Here is a 19881-nt window from a genome sequence, read left to right on the forward strand (position 1 = left end):
AGCAATGGGGTTCTAAACTGCTTATATTTAGTGCCTATTTTCCTATCATATCACTTTCTCTCATTTTACCTCACCCAGAAAGGGTGTCTAGGATGGGTGATGATGGTTACAGGGTAATTTTGTAAGAGACCCTGCTCCCATAGTGTGTCAAAGCTTTCTGCTTAAGTGCATATGGCAAAACAAACCATGTGAAAGGATCTATTGCTCATGATTAAATGAAATTTTCTGTCTGTAATCACCATGAATAATTGAGGACTGACTGTGTTAAGAAGAGATATTCTACCTTCAATTTAGATTTCTCATAAGTATTGATTTAATATTCTAACATTGGTGTTTTTATTCCTTGAATAAGTCATTAAAATATATAAGTATAGGAAAAAGGTTAAAAAAATTATAAACAAACTTTCAAAAGAGAAGGGAATCTATAATAATAAAAGTGTAATATGCTAATTAGACCGGACGACCTTCAAGATGACCTTCTGGATGAAGCTGAGGCTGCAAGGGCCAAGGCAGCCACCGTGGCTGTGAGGTCCGAGCTCCATGATGCATGAATTTCATGCATCGGGCCTCTAGTATTAAAAAGAAGCCTTGTTTAAATATTGCTTATTTGAGAGTTTAGATGTGATTCATTATTTTTGTTACGCATTTTGAAAGGTTGTTAGGGGAAAATATATTTCTATATTATAGACAGCATTATTTTCAGAAATATGTTGTGCATAAATGGGATGAAAGATATTTCAGATAAATTGGTCTACGTGGAATTACACAATACCCAAAGGCTATGTTTGCTCTGGTATTTTATGCCCTGTATCATCCTTTCCAAAATATCTTCCTTTAAAAATAGAAAACTAGGAAGATTGTCTAAACATTTTTTTATAATGACAAATTTCTAACAGACTTTGTACTTTGTATATTGTATATATTTTGTTTATATTGTATGTATATTGTATTGCATGTTTACCACCGAAAGTTAAGTCTCCTTCTATCACCATTTATCCCTCCTCCTATATACTCTTCTACCCTCCTCCCCATACACTTTCCCTCTGGTGATTACCGTTTTCTTTGTCTATGAGGGTTTTTTGTTTGTTTGTTGCTCAATCTGTTTACCTTTTTTCACCCAGCTCTGCAACTACCCTCCCCTCTAACAGTTGTCAGTCTATTGTCTATGAACCTATTTCTATTTTATTTGTTAGTCCATTTTGTCCATTAAATTCCACATATGAGTGAAATCATATGGTACTTGTCTTCCACTGAATGGCTTATTTCACTTAGCATAATGCTCTCAAGGTCCATCCATGCTGTGGCAGAGGGTAAGATTTTCTTCTTTTTATGGCCAAATAGTCTTCCTTGTATAAATGTACCACAGATTTTTTATCCACTTATCTCATGAAGGATACTTGGGCTGCTTCCAAATCTTGGCTATTGTAAATAACACTGCAGTGAACATAGAGGGTTCATATATTCTTTTCAAATTAGTGTTTCGGGTTTCTTCAGATGTAGTCCCAGAAGTGGGATCGATCGCTGGGTCAAAGACAGTTCCATTTTTTATTTTTACGAGGTAACTCTATATTACTTTTCAAAGTGGTTGCACCAATTATATTCCCATCAACACTGTACAAGGATTCCATTTTCTCCACATCCTGGCCAACACTTGTTTGTTGATTTATTGATGGTAGCTATTCTGAATAATGTGGGGTGATACCTCATTGTGGTTTTAATTTGCATTTCTCTGATGGTTAGTTACCCTTAGAAAATTTTCATATGTCTACTGGCTATCTGTATGTCCTTTTTGGAGAAATATCTACTTAGGTCCTTTGCCAGATGGACTTTTGACACACACATATATCTATATATATAAAATCCTAATGTGCAAATAGACCAAACAGTGGAACAACCGGTTTTGTGCAGGGGGCTTGCACAAAACATTGCAGGCATCAGCAGCAGGCAGCAATGCATGAAACATGGTGGGTGTTGGCCGCAGCGGGATGGTGGAGCAGGTGAGCGGGGGTGCCAGACCAAGGGGGCACCAGTTGCTGTCATCAGGACAAGCGTCTGGTGGTTACAGAAAATTCTTTGCTCCGGTGCGCCATGGTCCCGCCCAGCACTCGCACCTGCTGCCAGCACTGGAGCCGCTGCTCGTACCCACTCCCAGCGCCGGCCCCAATAGCTTGATGCCATCAGCGGGTGCAAGCAGCAGGCTGCTGGCCCCAGTTGCCCTTCAGGGCTTCTCCACCTCCCCCTGCTCCTGAGGGACAATCAGGGCCCTCAGCTGCCTCTAACACCAGTTGCCAGCACTGGAGCTGCCACTCACACCTGCAGCCAGCGCCAGAGCCGCTGCTTGCATGTGTTGCTGGTGCCCGTGTTGCTGGTGCCCAGTGTTGGTCCCTATCAGTTGGAGCTGTCAGCGTGTGCAAGTGGCGGCTGCTGGCTCTGATCTCCCCTCAGGCCTTCTCACCTCCCTCTGCTCCTAAAGGATGATCAGGGCAGCATCTGTTGCTCGCACACGTTGAATGCACAGGCCCCATCGCTCCACGCCATCAGCAGGTGGAAGTGGGGTTGGTGCAATCAATGTGGGAGCAGCAGCTGGAGCAGGGCTGCCAGAAGAGAGGGGACCAGGGGCCGCAGCGGGAGGGGCCAGGCTGGGACATGGAGGATGGGGTGAGACCCACCCCTATGCCCACCACAGTCTTGAGGCCTACAGTTCCTTTCAAGGTGCACGAATTCGTGCACTGGGCCCCTACTACACACACACACACACACACACACACACACACACACACACTCTCACATAAAAATGTATATGCATTTTTTTTCATTGTCCTAGGTTTGTTTTATTTTAGTGTGACTGGGATTATCAACAAGAACATCAGAAGAAGGTACAGTTAAGTGAGGTATATTCTATGAATACTAAGTCTGAAGCTCTCATAGAAGCTTAGGTAAATTTTAAGCTTCTCTGTTATTAGATGATTATTAATATTCATATAAATCAGATTTGTTGATATTTCAAATCACCTGAAAAAGATGTGGCTAAACACACATAGAGAAAAAAATATAATCACTCCATTTTATTTAGGGTTTTAGAGTCAGCTACTATGGATATGCTTTGATTACATTACATGGAGATTTTTATGTATGCATTTATTTAGAGGCTTTAACTTGGGACTCATTTCTTTTCATCTAAAAATATCTTCTTTTTTTTTTTTTTTTTTTGTCAAATTATAAGAAAAAGTTTATTTAGAAAGTTACAGAGGTAGTAGAAGTGAGCCAGCTGGACTGTGTAAGCTCAGGAAACAAGTTACAGAAGCAAAAGAAGGGCCCATATAAAAGTCTATTTAATTTTATTCTGAACAAACATTTGGTTATAGTTTTTAACATTAGATTTCTGGTTTTTTAATATCGTTATTACACTTGAAGGTATTTTGGTCATTTTTTAACATGCTATGGCCTGTAAGTGCTTAGAGTAGTAACACCTACACATACTAAGTATTCAACTAGTTAGCTCTTATTTTACATTTCTAAGATTCCATCTGTGATGTTCTGGTATATTGGTTCTTTGAAACTCTATAATTCTAAGGACAGAAACACTCTGGCAGTATTTTAGGATGAAATCAATAAACATGTACATGAATGCTTTTTGAAAAGTTAGAATGTAACACACATCTAGAACAGTGTTTGGCATATAATAGATGCTCAGTCAGTATTTATAGAATGAATAAATTAAAAAACTACACATGTAATAATGATGTCTTCTTAACATCCATATTAACTAAGTTCTGGAAATCAATACCATTCAACTCTCTTATGTTTAGGAAAGATCATTCAGCTCTCATCTACATTAATGAGGTGTGAATAACAGTGATGGTGATAGAGAATATTAATAACAATTAATACATACTAAGTTCTTATTCTATATAAAACACTATTCTGAACACTTCATATTTAATTAGATTAATTCATTTAATCCGTACACCAACCTCATTTAAATAGATGAGGAGCCCAGCCATTGGGGCTCAGTGGTTGAACATCAACCCATGCACATGCCTGGGTTGCAGGCTTGATCCCCAGCAGGGGGTGTGCAGGAGGCAGCAGATCCGTGTTGATGCGTTCATATTTCTTTCCCTCTCTCTCTCTCTCTCCGTTCCTCTCTCTCTCTCTAAAGTTTAAAAAAAAAAAAAAAAAAAATAGATGAAGAAACTGCATCTGAGAGGTTTATAAATATCCAGGATTCAAACCCAGAAAGTTTGGCTTCAGAATGTAGGCTTTTAACTCTGTTATACATAAACTATAATTCAATAATAGTTATTTAGTCCAACCTTTTTCCCCCCTACTTAGTATTCGTCAGAACAACCACAAAGTATCAAAAGTGCTGATCATTGCCTAACCCTGACTCCCTCTGCTCGCCCATGCAAGTCTAAAGCACTGATACTCAAACTGGGCAGCACATTAGAATTACAGGTGCTTTCAGCACTACTAGTGCTATGATTTTAGAGATTCTGGTTGATTGGTTTACCCTGGGCATCAGGATTTTTAAAAGTTCCTTTGGTAACTCTAGTACCTAGCAGTGTGTTAGGTCCACTGGGCTAGAGGAGAAAGAAATCAGTGTAGTCCTAGAGCATGCCTGAGAAGATGGTTTGGAGGTAGTAGGGCCTGTGCATGTAAGGAATACTGGGTGGAAATACTAGGTAACAGTGTGTTTAGAAATTACCCAGGGGTTAAATTGTGTATACTATTCTTTTAACTTGTTATTTAAAAAGAAATCACATAAGCTTTAGCATTGCTTTAGGGGCCTTACATGGCTGTTGAAAATGCTCAAGAAACTTATTTGAAAAAAACAAAATGGCATTAAGTAGGAACAGTTAGTACTTTCTTTATGGTTACCAGCTTATTGTTCTAATGAGAAGAGTAGCCTGACTTTACTAAACTGTTTAGGAAAATTTATATTTATTTCAATTGTTTATGGTTTATCATCTCAGAAGATTAATGCCAAATCCTCAAAAATGTTGTGACGAGCAGTGACTCATTTTAGCTCATGTCAAAACAATGCGCTTTTGTAATTTTCCTGTCCCTGGAGAAGCTATTAAACACTAAACAAAATGCCTCAGAATGAAACTGATTGAGTGTTTTAAATTATGTACTTTGGCTTGGCTATTAGCCAGACATTCTTTGGGAAAGTTCATTGCACATCAGGACCTGTGATTTTCACTGACAATGATACTACACAGTTTATGCTGCTTAAATATCAGCAGTGTGTAAACTTAAGCTGAATAGTCAAACAAAGCACAATCTTCTTATATAAACAACTAGAAGCCTAGCGCGTGAAATTGCACTGCCCCGCCCACCAGCCTCCAGCCTTGCTCCCATCAGAGCCTGTGGGCCACGCCACATGAGCCATAAGCCCCACCCTGCCGCCGCGATGGCTCCCAGGCTGGGGGGAGGGACTGAGAGGTGCTCCATGCACCTCCTGATGATCCAGGCTGCTTCACTCCAGCCACTGCCGCCACCCACCCAATTCCCTGTGGTTCCCTGTCCGGTGTTATGGCATTATGGCCACGGGCTTTTTATATATATAGATTTGTGTAACTCTACTCTCAGCCAAGTGGTTTTTTTCTTTGTTAAACTCTGGACAAGATATCCCTAATAGACAAAGTATTTTTCTCTGCTTTATCTTGTTGATACTAGTAAATAGCATATATTCTAATAAGCTTAAGAATAGTTACATATGTATTTTTTCAAGATGTTTATATTTGTTTCTGTGTAAGTAATACCACATATCTTGTCCCCAGAAGAGCTCAATATAGTGTTTTGCATGTAATCCTATATAATAAAAGGCTAATATGTAAATTATCCCCTTGAAAGTTCGACTGTGAGACTGGGAATTTGATTGCTTGCTATGACGTGCACTGACAACCAGGGCCCAGCGCAGAACATGGAGAGTAACTAGTGGCTGTAGCTGGGCACAAAGGGAGCAAGGGAAGGAGGAGGCGAGGAGGCAGGGAACCTGATTGGCCCTGATCGCCAGCCAGGCCTAGGGACCCTACCATGCATGAATTTCATGCACCGGACTTGTAGTACATACATAAAATACATGTGTTGTTGATGGTAATGACACCAATAAAACAAAACAAAAAGACTGGCTTTTTCATTTATTTTCTTTTAGGGTCCTAGTGCATGAATTTGTGCACCTTGAAAGGAACTGAGGGCGGTGAGGCTGTAGTAGGCACAGGGGTGGGTCTCGGTCCATCCTCTGGTCCCCGCCCAGCCCCTCCCGCCATGCCCCCTGGTCCCCTGTCTGCCACCGCCACTCCCATAGGCTGATGGCACCAGCCCCACTCACACCTGCTGATAGCGTAGAGTGATTGGGGCCAGCACCAGCTGCAGGTGTGAATGGTGGCTGCTGCCCTGATAGCCCCTCAGCTGCTCACACCTGCTGATGGCACCAAGTGGTTGAGACCATCTCTGGGCACCAGCAGCAGATGTAAGTGGCAGCTCCAGAGCCAGCTGCAGGTTCGAGCAGTGCCAATGTTGGCAGTGGGTGTTAGTGGTGGCTCTGGCATCTGCAGTGAGTGCAAGCAGGTCTGGTGCTGGCAGCAGGTGTGAGCACCAGGGCTGGACCGTGGCGCGCAGGAGCAAATACTTTTCCATAACCACCAGTGGCTCACCCTTATGACACCTACCGGCGCCCCACCTTGCTCTAGTGCCACTGCTCACCTGCTCCATCATCCCACCACAGCCAACACCCACCATGTTCCGCACATGCACCCTGATGATCATTGCGCGACAGCAAGCAGTTGTTTGGTTGTTCCAGTTGTTCTGCTGTTCGGTCTATTTGCATATTATCCTTTTATTTTTAAATACATTTTTATTCAGATTATTACAGTTGTTTCTCTCCCCCCCCCCAATAGCTCCTCTCCACCCAGTTCCCAGCCCACTCTCTGCCCTTACCCTCCCCTTCCCCCGCCCCCTGTCCTCATTCATAAGTGTACGATTTTTGTTCAGTCTCTTCCCACACCCCCCACTTCCCCTTCCCCCCTGAGAATTATCAGTCCACTCCCTTTCTATGCCTCTGATTCTATTATATTCACCAGTTTATTCTGTTCATCAGGGTTTTTTTATTCACTTGATTTTTAGATTCATTTGTTGATAGATATGTATTTGTTGTTCATAATTTTTATCTTTACCTTTTTCTTCTTCCTCTTCTTAAAGAATACCTTTCAGCATTTCATATAATACTGGTTTGGCAATGATGAACTCCTTTAGCTTTTTCTTATCTGGGAAGCTCTTTATCTGACCTTCAATTCTGAATGATAGCTTTGCTGGGTAGAGTAATCTTGGTTGTAGGTTCTTGCTATTCATCATTTTGAATGTTTCTTGCCACTTTCTTCTGGCCTGCATAGTTTCTGTTGAGAAATCAGCTGACAATCATATGGGTACCCCCTTGTAGGTAACTGTTTTTCTCTTGCTGCTTGTAAGATTTTCTCTTTGTCTTTTGCTCTTGGCATTTTATGATGTGTCTTGGTGTGGTCCTCTTTGGATTGCTTTTATTTGGGGTTCTTTGCACTTCCTGGACTTGTAAAACTATTTCTTTCACCAGGTGGGGAAGTTTTCTGTCATTATTTCTTCAAACAGGTTTTCAATATCTTGCTCTCTTTCTTCTTCTGGAATCCCCATAATTCAAATACACTTGAAGTTGTCTCAGAGGCTCCTTACATTATCTTAATACTTTTTTATTCTTTTTCTTTTTTCTTTTCCAATTGGGTGTTTTTTGCTTCTTCGTATTTCAAATCTTTGACTTGATTCTTGCAACCCTCTAGTCTGCTGATGGATCTCTGTATATCGATATTATTCTTTATTTCAGTCAGTGTATGTTTAATTTTTAGTTGGTCCTTTTTCATATCCTTGATGGTCTCACTAAATTTATTGGCAGTTTCTAGAAGATTCTTGAAAAACCTTATAACTGTGATTTTGAACTCTATATCCAGTAGTTTGCTTTCCTCCATTTCTGTCATTTATGACCTGTTTCTTTGTCTCCACATTTTGGCTGCTTCCCTGTGTTGAAAAGAGTGGCTTTGTGTGCTAGGTGTCCTATGGGGCCCAGTGTCTCAGCCTCCCCAATTACCTGAGGTGGAGACTCTTGGTGCACCTATTTGTGGGCTGTGTGCACAGTCTTATTGTAGTTAAGCCTTGATTATTGTTGGTATCACTGTGAGGCATTGACCTCCAGGCCAATTGGCTGTGAGGATCAGTTGTGTCTATGACGGGAGAACTTATGTGCTGCAGACACTCTTATGGGGCAAGACTTGATTTAGAAGGGCTTTAGTGCTCACTGAGTCTGCCCCTTAGTGTGTCACTTATGGATCTGAGGAGTTGTAATCTGAATGGTCCCACTTTGACTACTGGTATACTGGCTCTTGGATCTCCAAGGAGGTGTAAATTTAGCCTCTGCCTAAGGTCACCCAGCAGGAGCTATGGAGTGTTATGCAGATTCCTCTTCTTTGTTTTGGGTTTGGAAGTGCCCAGATGAGGCCCAGCTGTGAAGCAATGCAAGCTGCTGTGGGGCCTTGGGCCTTCTTTTGGAAGTTGTGTGACTCTCTGACCCAGCTACAGTTTATTAGGTAATTTTTTATTGCAAAGGGCCAGATCATTCATATGCAAAAGCCTCTGTGCACAAATTGGGTGGGGCGGGGTCTCAGGGAATCAACAGGGTGGAGCAAACAGCTATGGCTGATCCTCAGCCCTGCCCTAAGAGGCCCTCGGATTTCAGTGTCGCAGGGGCCTCTTAGAGGTGCTGCAAGAGAAAGTCACCCTCAAGTTCCGCTCAAAGCCAGACAGTCCAGTTTCTCCCCGTATGAGTCTGGGTCCCCAGAGTCTCGCCTGGAACTGGAGTTCAGAGCAGTCAGGAGCTTGTGTCTCCCTCCTAATTGAAAAAGACAAACAGTGTACTCTGTTGCCAGCCCTTTCGCACGTGCTCGCATCTCCATACCTCTGCACTTTACTTCTGCAGCTCCTCTGAATCTCAGTGTGCTTTTCTCTTTCCTTCTAGTTGTAGAATTTCCACTCAGCCAGTCTTCTTGTGGTTCTGCATGATGTCTGTTTTGTCTTTTAGTTGTAGTTTTGAAGTGGTTGTGTGACTCAGCAATTTCAGGTGTGTACCTATGCCACCATCTTGGTTTCTCCCTAGGAAAGCCTACATGTTAACCTTTTATTATATAGGATTATATATGATGGTAAGTCTGCCAATGCTATATGAGGCCTTATAAGAATCAGCGTTGCCCTGGCTAGTGTGTCTCAGTTGATTGGAGCATTGCCCTGTACATTTAAAGGTTGCAGTTTTGATTCCCAGTCAGAGCACATACCCAGGTTTCGGGTTTGATCATTAGTCAGGCAACCAATAGATGTTTCTCTCTCTCCCTCCCCTTTCCTCTCTCTCTCAAATCAATTTTAAAAACTTAAGCATTAAGCTAACCACATTTAAATTTTTAAGAGGAAAATATTTAAATGATTGACTTATTTTCACCAACCTCCTATGTAATGAGGATATTTACAATGTTAGATTAGACCTTTTAAAAAAACATTTTAAAATTGGCTCTTAATATTAGTAACCAAGATATTTTGAGCACCATGTGGCATGTTTTTTTGTTTGTTTGTTTGTTTTGTTTTGTTTTGTTTTTGAGTAGGCATTTGTGTGTATGGTCCCTTGACAACCAAAATATGGGGCCACTCAGTTTCTGTCACTCCCAGTACCTAGGATAGAGTAGGGGATTAATAGGTATTTGTTTAATTCAGGGGTCCTCAAACTTTTTAAAGTGGGGGCCAGATCACGGTCCCTCAGAGAGCTGGAGGGCCGGACTATATGAACTACTAATTCCTACTGTAACACCTCGGCTGCGCTCACTGCCCAAAAAACCTGGCGGGCCGGATCAGACTCCTCTGCGGGCCGCATGTGGCCCGCGGGCCGTAGTTTGAAGACCCCTGGTTTAATTGAACTCATACTGACTTCTTATGCATTAAGAATCTATTTCTCAAATGCAGTTTCAAGTGAGGACCTGGAAAAGGTAATGAAAATTAAATATCTTTGGGGTAATTCTATAATATCTTTGGGGTAATTCTATAACTTGGTGATAAAGCATCATTCCTAAGGAAATTATTCTGATGAGTACAAGCATCTAGACAGCCCATTGGAAGGTGGCAAATGGTATGAAGGTTGATGATTCAAATTGTGTCTGAAAACTATGTTTTTGATCCAGGAAAGAAACTTTGGATTACAGTCAGTTGTTACTGGTAGACTCTGGACAATCAGAAGGGTTAACAAGTAAACAAAACACTTCTTACAAGGAATTTACATAAAATCAATAGCATGATCCTATTTTTTATTAAACATGTACCATATCAACATTTATGTTATGTTTTCTGCCATTTTACTTACCTGTTTTGAAAAAGGTTTAACCAGAGTTGGTGGTTTCACACAATTGCAAACAAAACAGTAATGAGGTAACTTCCATGTGAAGATAGTAAAAAATTTAGATTATAAATTGCTAAGATTATAGTGGGAAAAGGATATGATTAAAATCTATAAATCATAAGCACTGTAGCAGAGCAGACACACTCTTGTTCTCCTAGAACTGTTAGAATCAGAGTCTGTAAGGAAGTGCCCTTCCTCGAAGAGCAGTGCACTAGAGGCAATATGGCCTCATGGTTAAGAATATAGACTAATGCCCTGGCCAATGTGGCTCAATTGGTAGGAGCATCATCCTGTATATCAAAAGGTTTCGAGTTTGATTCCTGGTCAGGGCATATACCTAGATTGGGGGTTCAATCCCTGGTAGGGACAAGTACTAGTTCTCTCTCACATCAATGTCTCCACTCCTCCTTCCCCCATCTAAAATAAATTCAATAAGGATATTCCAGGATGAGGCCAAAAACAAACAGAGGAACATAGATAAATGTAAACAATGGGATTCAATTTACCTCTCTGCCCATTTCTAGCTCTGTGTCCTTCGGCACATTACTTATTTTTCCCAGGCCTCAGTTTCTTTATCTATAAATGGTGCTAATAAAAGTACTTGTCTAGAAGGTTTGTTATGAGGATTAAGGATTAAGTGACAAGCACTTAAAACAGTGACTGGCACATAATAGTGTGTGTGTGTGTGTGTGTGTGTGTGTGTGTGTGTGTGTCTTGGTTGGGTAGGCTAAAAAAGAAGTCAGTTTAAAAAGAATTTGATAGAGTTATGAGTGAAATCCAAAATTGCTTATTAGGATTAATTCGGCTATTAAGGTTATATCTTCAAAGGCCCCTACCGGGCTTCTTTGACAAACACTAGCAGAGACAGGGACCTTGGTGGGCTGGTTGAATCAATGACTTGATCCAAACAAGTCTGTTTCTTTCTTTCTTTTTTTTTTTTTTGTTTCTTTTTTTTAACTAAGATGCTTCACACAGAAAACTGTGTAATGGTTATTTTTTTATTTCCCAAGCTGAAATAATGATAAAGCTGTTGTCCCCTGCTGCTTTATTTATTTGTACTAATTTGTCCTAAATGAAAAACTCTTCATTTGGTAATAGAAAAGTATGGCTTCAAGTAATAGAAACAAGCCCAAGCTAATTGAGTTAAGCAAGATCTTTTGCCAAAAAAAGTAACTATTGAGATATGCATCTTGTTTTTCCAAACAAATACTCCTACATCAGAATCTGAGTGGGCTTTAGTCCACTTACCTGGCTGAGTTGCCCAGTTTTCAGACAACACTTTACATTTCTGACAGCAATGAATGTGATGAATGTTTTTGTTATTCTTGCTGTTAATGATAATTGTGTGGTTTTTATTTATACTATAAACAAAGGTTTGTAAGGACCATTGACCACATTGTTTCTCTGTTAGAATGTGCTTATTTTGTTATTTCCATCATTTGCTATTATTTTTGTTCCTAAATTAGAATAGATTTTTCAGTAGGGAGAGAAAAGCATTGCTTTTCAATCAAGTATTTATAACCACTTTAGTTAAGTACAAGAACCTGCCTGATAAAAATGTATTCAGTTTCTGTCAATGCAATTTTTTTGGAACTGGTATTTTTCAATAACTGAATTAAAATAGGACCTCTTAAAAACATTTAATATGCTCCTTTAAAATAGTATATTCTATTAAAATGTGGTCAAAGTCTTCTAAATATTAATTTTTGTTAGTTTGACATCTTCCTATTCCAAATCTAGGAAGCCTAGAGTTTTTCTTTGCTCCCTTTTTCAAAAAATGATTGCTGATTGTTTCTCAGTCAGCCTGAGATTCATGCTTATTTTAACTCCTTGTCACTGTCTGCAGTGACTGCCTCTGCCTTGCCTTCCATGCCCACTTGTCTTCTCTGGGCCTAGGCTCTGTTTGTCCTCTCTTATTTCAGCATTTTAGTCTCACTTGGCTCTTTTCTCTCAACTTTACTGTTTATACAAGTGGCCAGCCTCTCTCTTCCTTCTAGTTCCTGACAAGCTTTTTGAAATAATATTACCACACTCAATGTATCTAAATTTTTACTACCCTCCTCTTTGCATCCTTGGAATCTTGTCTCAGCACTGGACATTCTGATAAAATTGTTCTCCCAAAGGTCATTGGTGACTTCCTCATCAGACCCAAAAGGCTTCATTCTCTGGCTTCATGCTTTGCTACTTCAGTTGCATGTCAGTTTACCACAGTTGACTTCCTATCCACTCCTTGAAACTCTCCCTTTAGTTTCCAAGACACTGGGCTCTCCAAATTTTCTTTCTATATCTTTTCTATCTTCCTTCATAGCTTATCATACCCCCTCTGAATGTAGGCACTTGCTAGTCCAGGCCAGTCCCTTGTTTTCTATTCTGGTGCCCTCGATAATCTCATCTACTCCTACGGTTTAAACTCTATGCTATACTTCCCAAATCTTTATCTTTACCCATTGCTTGCCTGAGTTCTATCAACTCTATTGGTGCAGTTATTCCTAAACATCTCACCAGCTTCTCAAGCACAAAATTCGAAAGTGAAACACTCACCTGCATCTCTAAGTATTCCAATTGCTGTTATTAGGACCAATCTTCTGGTCACTAAGTCTCATAACAGTTACTGCAAGTCCAGTCATTTCTATCTTTTGCATCGTCAGAATGTGTAACATACCCCATTCTGCAATCCATAATCTAAACATAATTTTTCATTTTTATTGAGATAAAAGTTATATTTAATAATGTGTACAAATTTAAAATACAGATCAATGAGTTTTTACATGTGTATGTGCCTGTGCAAACTCTATCCAGGTCAAAATATGGAATATTTCCAACTCTGCAGCAGGCCTCCTTTATACCGCCTTTCAGGTAATAACTACTTTTTTCCAGGAGGCAACCACAATTTTGACCTCTATTACCTTAGTTTTGTATATTTTGAATTGCATGTAATTGTACTGTCAAGTTAATGGAAATTTAACTTATATAAATGGAACTTATATTGCCACTATAAATGTATGCAAGTTCCAGTTACTCATCTGTACTTGATGTTATCGTTTTAATTTTAGCCTTTCTGGCAGGTATCTCATAGTTTCTCTGCTTTATCATAAATTTACATTTATTTGTTGATTAATAATGTTGAACTTCCTTTTCACATGCTTATTGGATAGCCTCTTTCATGAAGTGTCTCAAATCTTTGCCTTTTTTTTTAATTAGGTTGTCAGACTTTTTTATTGATTTGTAGGAGTTCTTTATATGTTCTGAATGTTTCTTAGTTATACATATGCAGAAATCTTTTTCTTAATCTCTGGCTTGCCTTTTCATTCATTTATATTTTTATTAACATAAATTATTAACTTGAATAAAGTCCAATTTCTTAATCTTTTATGATTGGTGCTTTTGTGTGTGTGTGTGTGTGTGTGTGTGTGTGTGTGTGTGTGTGTTTCAAGAAATCTTTACCTTCTTCAAAATGATAAAGATAAATTGAGGCACAGAGAGGTCAATTGTTTTGCACTAAGATTGTGACAGACTGTTAGTTTTCTTTGAAACATAATTGGCTCTTTCCTCCTGGGCATATGGATACCCAAGCAGACTTAATTTTTTTTTTTTTTTTTTTTTTTTTTTTTTTTTTTTGAGAGAGAGAGAGAAAAAAAGAGAGAGAGAAGCATTGGTTTTGTTGTTCCACTTATTTATGCATTCATTGTATGATTCTTATATGCCTTGAATGGGTTTTGAACCTACAACTTTGGTGTATCAGGACGCTGCTCTAACCAGCTGACCCAATCAGACATTTCTAGCTTTCCTTGTGTTAAGAAGTGGCTCTGTGAGTTTGGATTGGATCAGTGGGATGTATATATAATAGAATAGATGATACTCTCAAAATTGAAAGCAAAGATACTCTTCTTATATTTTACCCTTCTCGCCAACCCTCTCCATATCCATGCACTGTAGTATAGACATAGTAGGGGTTAAGCTTTAATCATGCATGTCAAGGCAACACTCTGAACGATCTCAAGGAGCATAACTCATTTAAGTTCATTTAAATATTTAAAATTATTGAAATAATCATTGTAGCTCAAATGCTACCTTTTTCATAAAGACAGTCCTGATTCCCTAATTAGTATTTACCTTTTTTCCACCACCTAAATACTTTACTGCTGCTGAGGACAGGGTCATGAGTTTTGTCTTGTACCTTTCATATGATAGGCATTCAGTAAGTATTTTTTTAAATACATTTTTGTTGATTTCAGAGAGGAAGAGAGAGAGGGAGAGAGAGATAGAAACATTAATGATGAGAGAGAATTGTTGATCAGCTGCCTCCTGCACACCTACAACTGGGGATCGAGCCCACAACCCGAGCATGTACCCTTGACCTGAATCAAACCTAGGACCCTTCAGTCCTCATTTCGATGTTCTATCCACTGAGCCAAACCTGTTAGAGCAGTAAGTATTTTTAAATGAAGAATAAATGAACTAGAGATAATTGAATCTTTTCAGGAGTTAAAACTGTATATTTAATATTAAGAAATATTAGTCATGCAGTGAGGGTAGCCTCACTGGGAATTTAAGCTCTCTCCACATTGGTTCTGTGCCTTCTCTCTGGTGAGGTTTTGACTCTGCAGTTTTGAATCAGCAGATTTGCTGTCCCGTATCACATTCATCTTCCATGACAGCCCATGCAACTCGGTATCTTGATACTAAATGCTGACAGTGTGACCATGACCTCATTTGACCTTTCAGCAAACAAGACCTTTCTGACTGCCATATAAGTGAGAAAAGGTTCACGTGAACAAATAGATTCTATTTTCTATTTGAGGCAAATGACTTGACTTAGATAACTATGTGACAACTGGCTTCACCCATGATCTCTTGGCATATTAAAAGAACATTTGAATCATATTTGGGATGCTTTTGTCTTTCTACCTTCAGATACCACATTGGGAGATTCTAATTCAGTACATTTGGGGTTGGGCCCAGAAATCTATACTTTTAAGTAGCTTGCCTGGCAACTCTAATTGACCACTTGCTTAGTTTTGAGAATCACTGTCAGAGAAGGGGTAAATAGCCCCAAATCAGGAATCAGAGAGACTCTATTTCTGATTTGTTATATAATTACTAGCAGTGTAACATTGGGAAAGTTACAGTGTCTTTAAGCTTAAGTTTGATTATCTCCATATTATGTGGCAAATAATACCCACTTTAAAAGATTATTACAAGGAATAAATGAGATAATCCATCTGAGTTGCTTAGCACAATGACAGTAAACATTTTGTAAACTGTAACTTTTGTCATCACTATTATTATTTTCATTAATTGTCAAGTTCTTACAAAAGATCTTTTTTTGTAGTATAAGAGTATATAATGTACAAAATATTGTAGAATCCACTATCTCTGCAAAATAAAAAGGATTCATGTTATATGTAGATGTGTATGGTCTTACCTTTCTTAATTCAGTTCTTAGTTTAATTAAAGTTCTAGCCCAAACTGGTTTGGCTCAGTGGATAGTGTGTCAGCCTGTGGACTGAAGAGTCCCAGTTTTGGTTCTGGTCAAGGGCACCTACCTTGGTTGTGGGCACATCTCTGATAGGGGTGTTGTGGCGGAGGGGGCAGCTGATCGATGTTTCTCTCTCATCGATGTTTCTGACTCCCTATCGCTCTCTATCCCTCTCCCTTCCACTCTGTAGAAAATCATAAAATATATATTTTAAAAGTTCTATGTGGGATTACTCTGATCCCAATTCTTCTCCATGAATAATTTTTCAATTAGCCACTCGTTATTATAAAAATTTTCTTTTAAATTATTAAGGGATTATTATTATTGTGTGTGTGTTTGTTTGTGTGTGTGTGTGTGTGTGTGTGTGTGTGTGTGTGTGATTATTATAATACAAAGAAATGCTACCTGGGAAATTTAAGAACTGACTGTGCTATTGCATTATTTCCCAAGTAAGTAGATAGTTAAACATATCATAATTTAGGGGCTGGAAGTTGAGGCTGTGGCTAAAAGAAACACAGAGAGCTATTTATTTCAAGTTCTGGTCTCTTTTTACATAATTATCTAGTCCAACATCAGGGGTGGAACATAGGTATTCTGAGCTAGGATTTGATGGTGCTATCTACAAAATAAACAAGTTTTTGATCTTTGTGTCCGTATATGTATGTGTGTTTTGTATATACAGGAAGAAGTGAAGAAGTGATGTGAATCCTTGGGCCAGGAGGGACGAACTGATTCTGGGGACATAGTTTCAAAGGTTTTAGAGCCACTTCTTTGCCCTTTAGTTTATTTGTTATGAATTTACCCCCATGGTTAAGTATCAAAAACTTAAATTTTGTAGCAGAAACCCTCTTTTATGGCAGGGACAAGATTTCTTTTAGATAAAGCAAAAAACTCTCCACGTCAAGAAAATGAATGGATTCAACTGAAGAGTCTTGTTTGCATAAAGAAATAATACTATATCTAAGAATGAAGTATCAAAAGAGGAATATATAGCTTTGACCAGTGTGGCTCAGTTGGTTGAGCTTTGTCCCATGCACCAAAAGTCAGTGGTTCCATTTCGGGTCAGGGCACATGCCCAGGTTGCAGGATCAACGGGAGGCAATAGATCAATGTATATCTCTTACATCGATGTTTCTTTTTTTCTCTCTCCCTCTATCTTCCTCTCTCTCTAAAATCAAGAAAACGTGTTTGTTTTTTGGGTCCATGTGTTACGCCTTTCATCTACATGGATTACAAAGTGTATCACATTGCAGACTTTAATTACTCTTATAATAATTTAAAGTTGCTATCAGTTTTACATAATTTAGGTAACTTTGACATGTTTTGGCACATTTTGGATTTAATTTGCATTCAGCTGTTTATTGAATTCTCAAATTGCCTGGAGAGTAGGTGATGAGGGTCATGGTCTCCAACTCTCACTTTAGTGAACCCTTCACAATCAGAGTTCATTCATCATCAACAAAGAGATGTCATCATTGAAGAGGATGGATGATAAATTGCATTTCTTGAGGCAAGAAGTATATTTAGAGCTGAAAATTTAATTAGAAATAAGGTTGATGAATTAAAAGTTAAGGGCTTCATTTTGGGGTCAGATTGCCCTCATTGCTCTTTCAAGTATTAAACATTTTTAATTATTCAGAACCCATGGAATTCTTAATAGAGTGGGTTTACATATAATTTCTACTCTTTGACTCATATGAACTTAAATCTTGTCTAAAAACCTGCATGGATTTCAGAGGTTTAGTGAGGATTAAAAGGCTATAAAAATTTAAATAACTTCATCTGGTGAGCATATTTACCTAAATGTGTCATCAAACTTCTCAGTTTTCTGGTTAGAAAACCGGTTTGGGACAGGCTGACTCACACTGTTGACTGATAGATTGCAAACACTTTCAGATTTCTCCAGGCAAGACTAATTCCACAAAAACAGGTTTCTGTGAGCTTTTAGAGGTGAAGTGTTTCATTTTTCTAATAAATCTTCCTATCACTAAGAGCTTTCAAAATAAACATGTCTTCACAGTTGTTATGTGCTGGATTAGGTGGCATAGGCATATTACTGTATCTTAACACCCCCTTGACACTCTTAAAGGAAACAATTTTTAAAGGTAATCTGGGAAATAGTACTGTAGTTAGCCCTTGGATTGATCAAATTAATACTCTAATTCTAGATATTATTTTCATATGTAAATGAACATTTTACTGGGTTTATATTTTACTTTTGATCCGTATATATCAAATTCTTTGCCCAAATAGTACCCATATTCTTCTCTTAGCACTTGTATAAAGAAGATACATAGTAAAAATATTTCTGCCCAATTTGCAGATGGAAACCTCAGCACAGAACTCAAGTTACCTTTTAATCGAGTTTGCTCAACGAATTTCAGCAAAACTCAAAAGACAGCCAATGACAGCGATATTCTCTAAGTAAGGTTAGCTGAGTAGGTCTTTTTAATGATGAAGGGATAAAGATTGTTGGAATGTCTTCTTGGCAGAGGTCAGGATATAGTCAAAATAAATAGACACTCCTGTTCCTTTCTCTTTTCTAGTTAGTTATTCTCGTTGCCCTTTATTCACATGTTGCTGTAATTATTCAATTTAAGGCCAAACAAAACGGATTAGTAATGTATTACACACTCCTTTTTGGGATTTAGAATGGAATGAGATTTTCTTTTCTATTTACTTTAGTCAAATAGACAAGTACTTCTTCAGTTCCATTTTGTTTAAAGTAAATCTTTATCAGGAAGTTGTACAGAAATCAGTAACATGGAAGCCATTTCTAAAGAGCTTGCTATGTTTGGTGTGTTGCTTATAATAATTATTTTCTGGTTGTTGTTGCTAATATTATTATTATTGACATGTTATTTCCCAATTTGGCTCTGGAACACCTAAGATGGTACTCGTGTATGTTGTGGTTTCTCTGACAAATTAAGGGTGGTGGGTTGAGATTTTTCTGCATGACACATTTTTCTTGGACTCAGGGTAAAGGGGAAATCTAGGCTAATGGCGCACTCTGGCCCTAATCCAGTCATCCTCACAGAGACTTAATAACACTTATTTCTTTGTACCTGTGGGTACATTTTTCTGCCTGGAATACCTTTTCCCTCTTCTCTGCCTGATAAGACAAGTTAACTGCTTGCTGCTGTAATGACTTCTCAGTCCCTCCATGCTGAATTCCCATCCTCAAATAGGATCTCTGAGCACTCTTACGTATATATCTTCATTGCAGCCTGCAATTAATTACTTCATACTACTCATGTATGTTATGGGCCTCAAAGAAGGAATCCATATATTATTCTTTATCCCCGCCCCCCGCGATCCTAGTTCCCAGTATTAGGTTAAATGAATGTCAAATGGGTAAATGAACAGATAGATATCCTCATTTCCCCATTTTCCATATATAAAACAAAAAGCTCTTTTCTTTTTCTCTCAGCAAATCCCATTATATGGTAACTTCATATATTTAAATTTTTGAAGAACTTCCAAACTGTTTTCTAGAGAAATGGCATCATTCTACATTCCTAACCAACTGTGCATGAGGGATCCAATTTCCCCACATTCTCACAAACTCTTGTTAAGATCTTTTTTATTCTAGTCATCCTAGTGGGTTTGGAGTGATATCTCATTGTAGTTTTGATTTGCATTTTCCTGATGGTTAATAATATTGAGCATCTTTTCACATGTGTATTATGCATTTATATATCTTTTTTTTTTTTTTTTGGTAACTGTCTATATAGACTTTTGTCAGTTTTTAATTGTATTTTTTTTTTTTGTCTTTTATTATTGAATTGTAAGAGACCTTTGTTTATTCTGGATACAAGTACTTTATCAGATAAAAGATTTGCAAATACTTTCAGTCATTCTATGGGTGACTTTTAAGTTCTTGATGGTGTCTTTTGAAGCACAAATTTTTTATTTTGATGATGTTTGACCAGTTTGTTTGTTT

At 38.5% G+C, this 19881-nt stretch overlaps 2 protein-coding genes across 2 annotated transcripts in view; one reads left to right on the forward strand and one right to left on the reverse strand.

Annotated features, from left to right (window-relative positions):
• CMSS1 (cms1 ribosomal small subunit homolog) overlaps nucleotides 1-19881 on the forward strand; it is a 370171-nt gene that overhangs the window by 72214 nt on the left and 278076 nt on the right. The gene's annotated exons all lie outside the window — the stretch shown is intronic.
• LOC311618179 (filamin A-interacting protein 1-like) overlaps nucleotides 1-19881 on the reverse strand; it is a 254901-nt gene that overhangs the window by 27541 nt on the left and 207479 nt on the right. The window lies entirely within an intron of this gene.

This window comes from Pipistrellus hanaki, assembly GCF_964339955.1.
Source record: "Pipistrellus hanaki genome assembly, chromosome: 2".
Classification (NCBI taxonomy): Eukaryota; Metazoa; Chordata; class Mammalia; order Chiroptera; family Vespertilionidae; genus Pipistrellus; species Pipistrellus hanaki.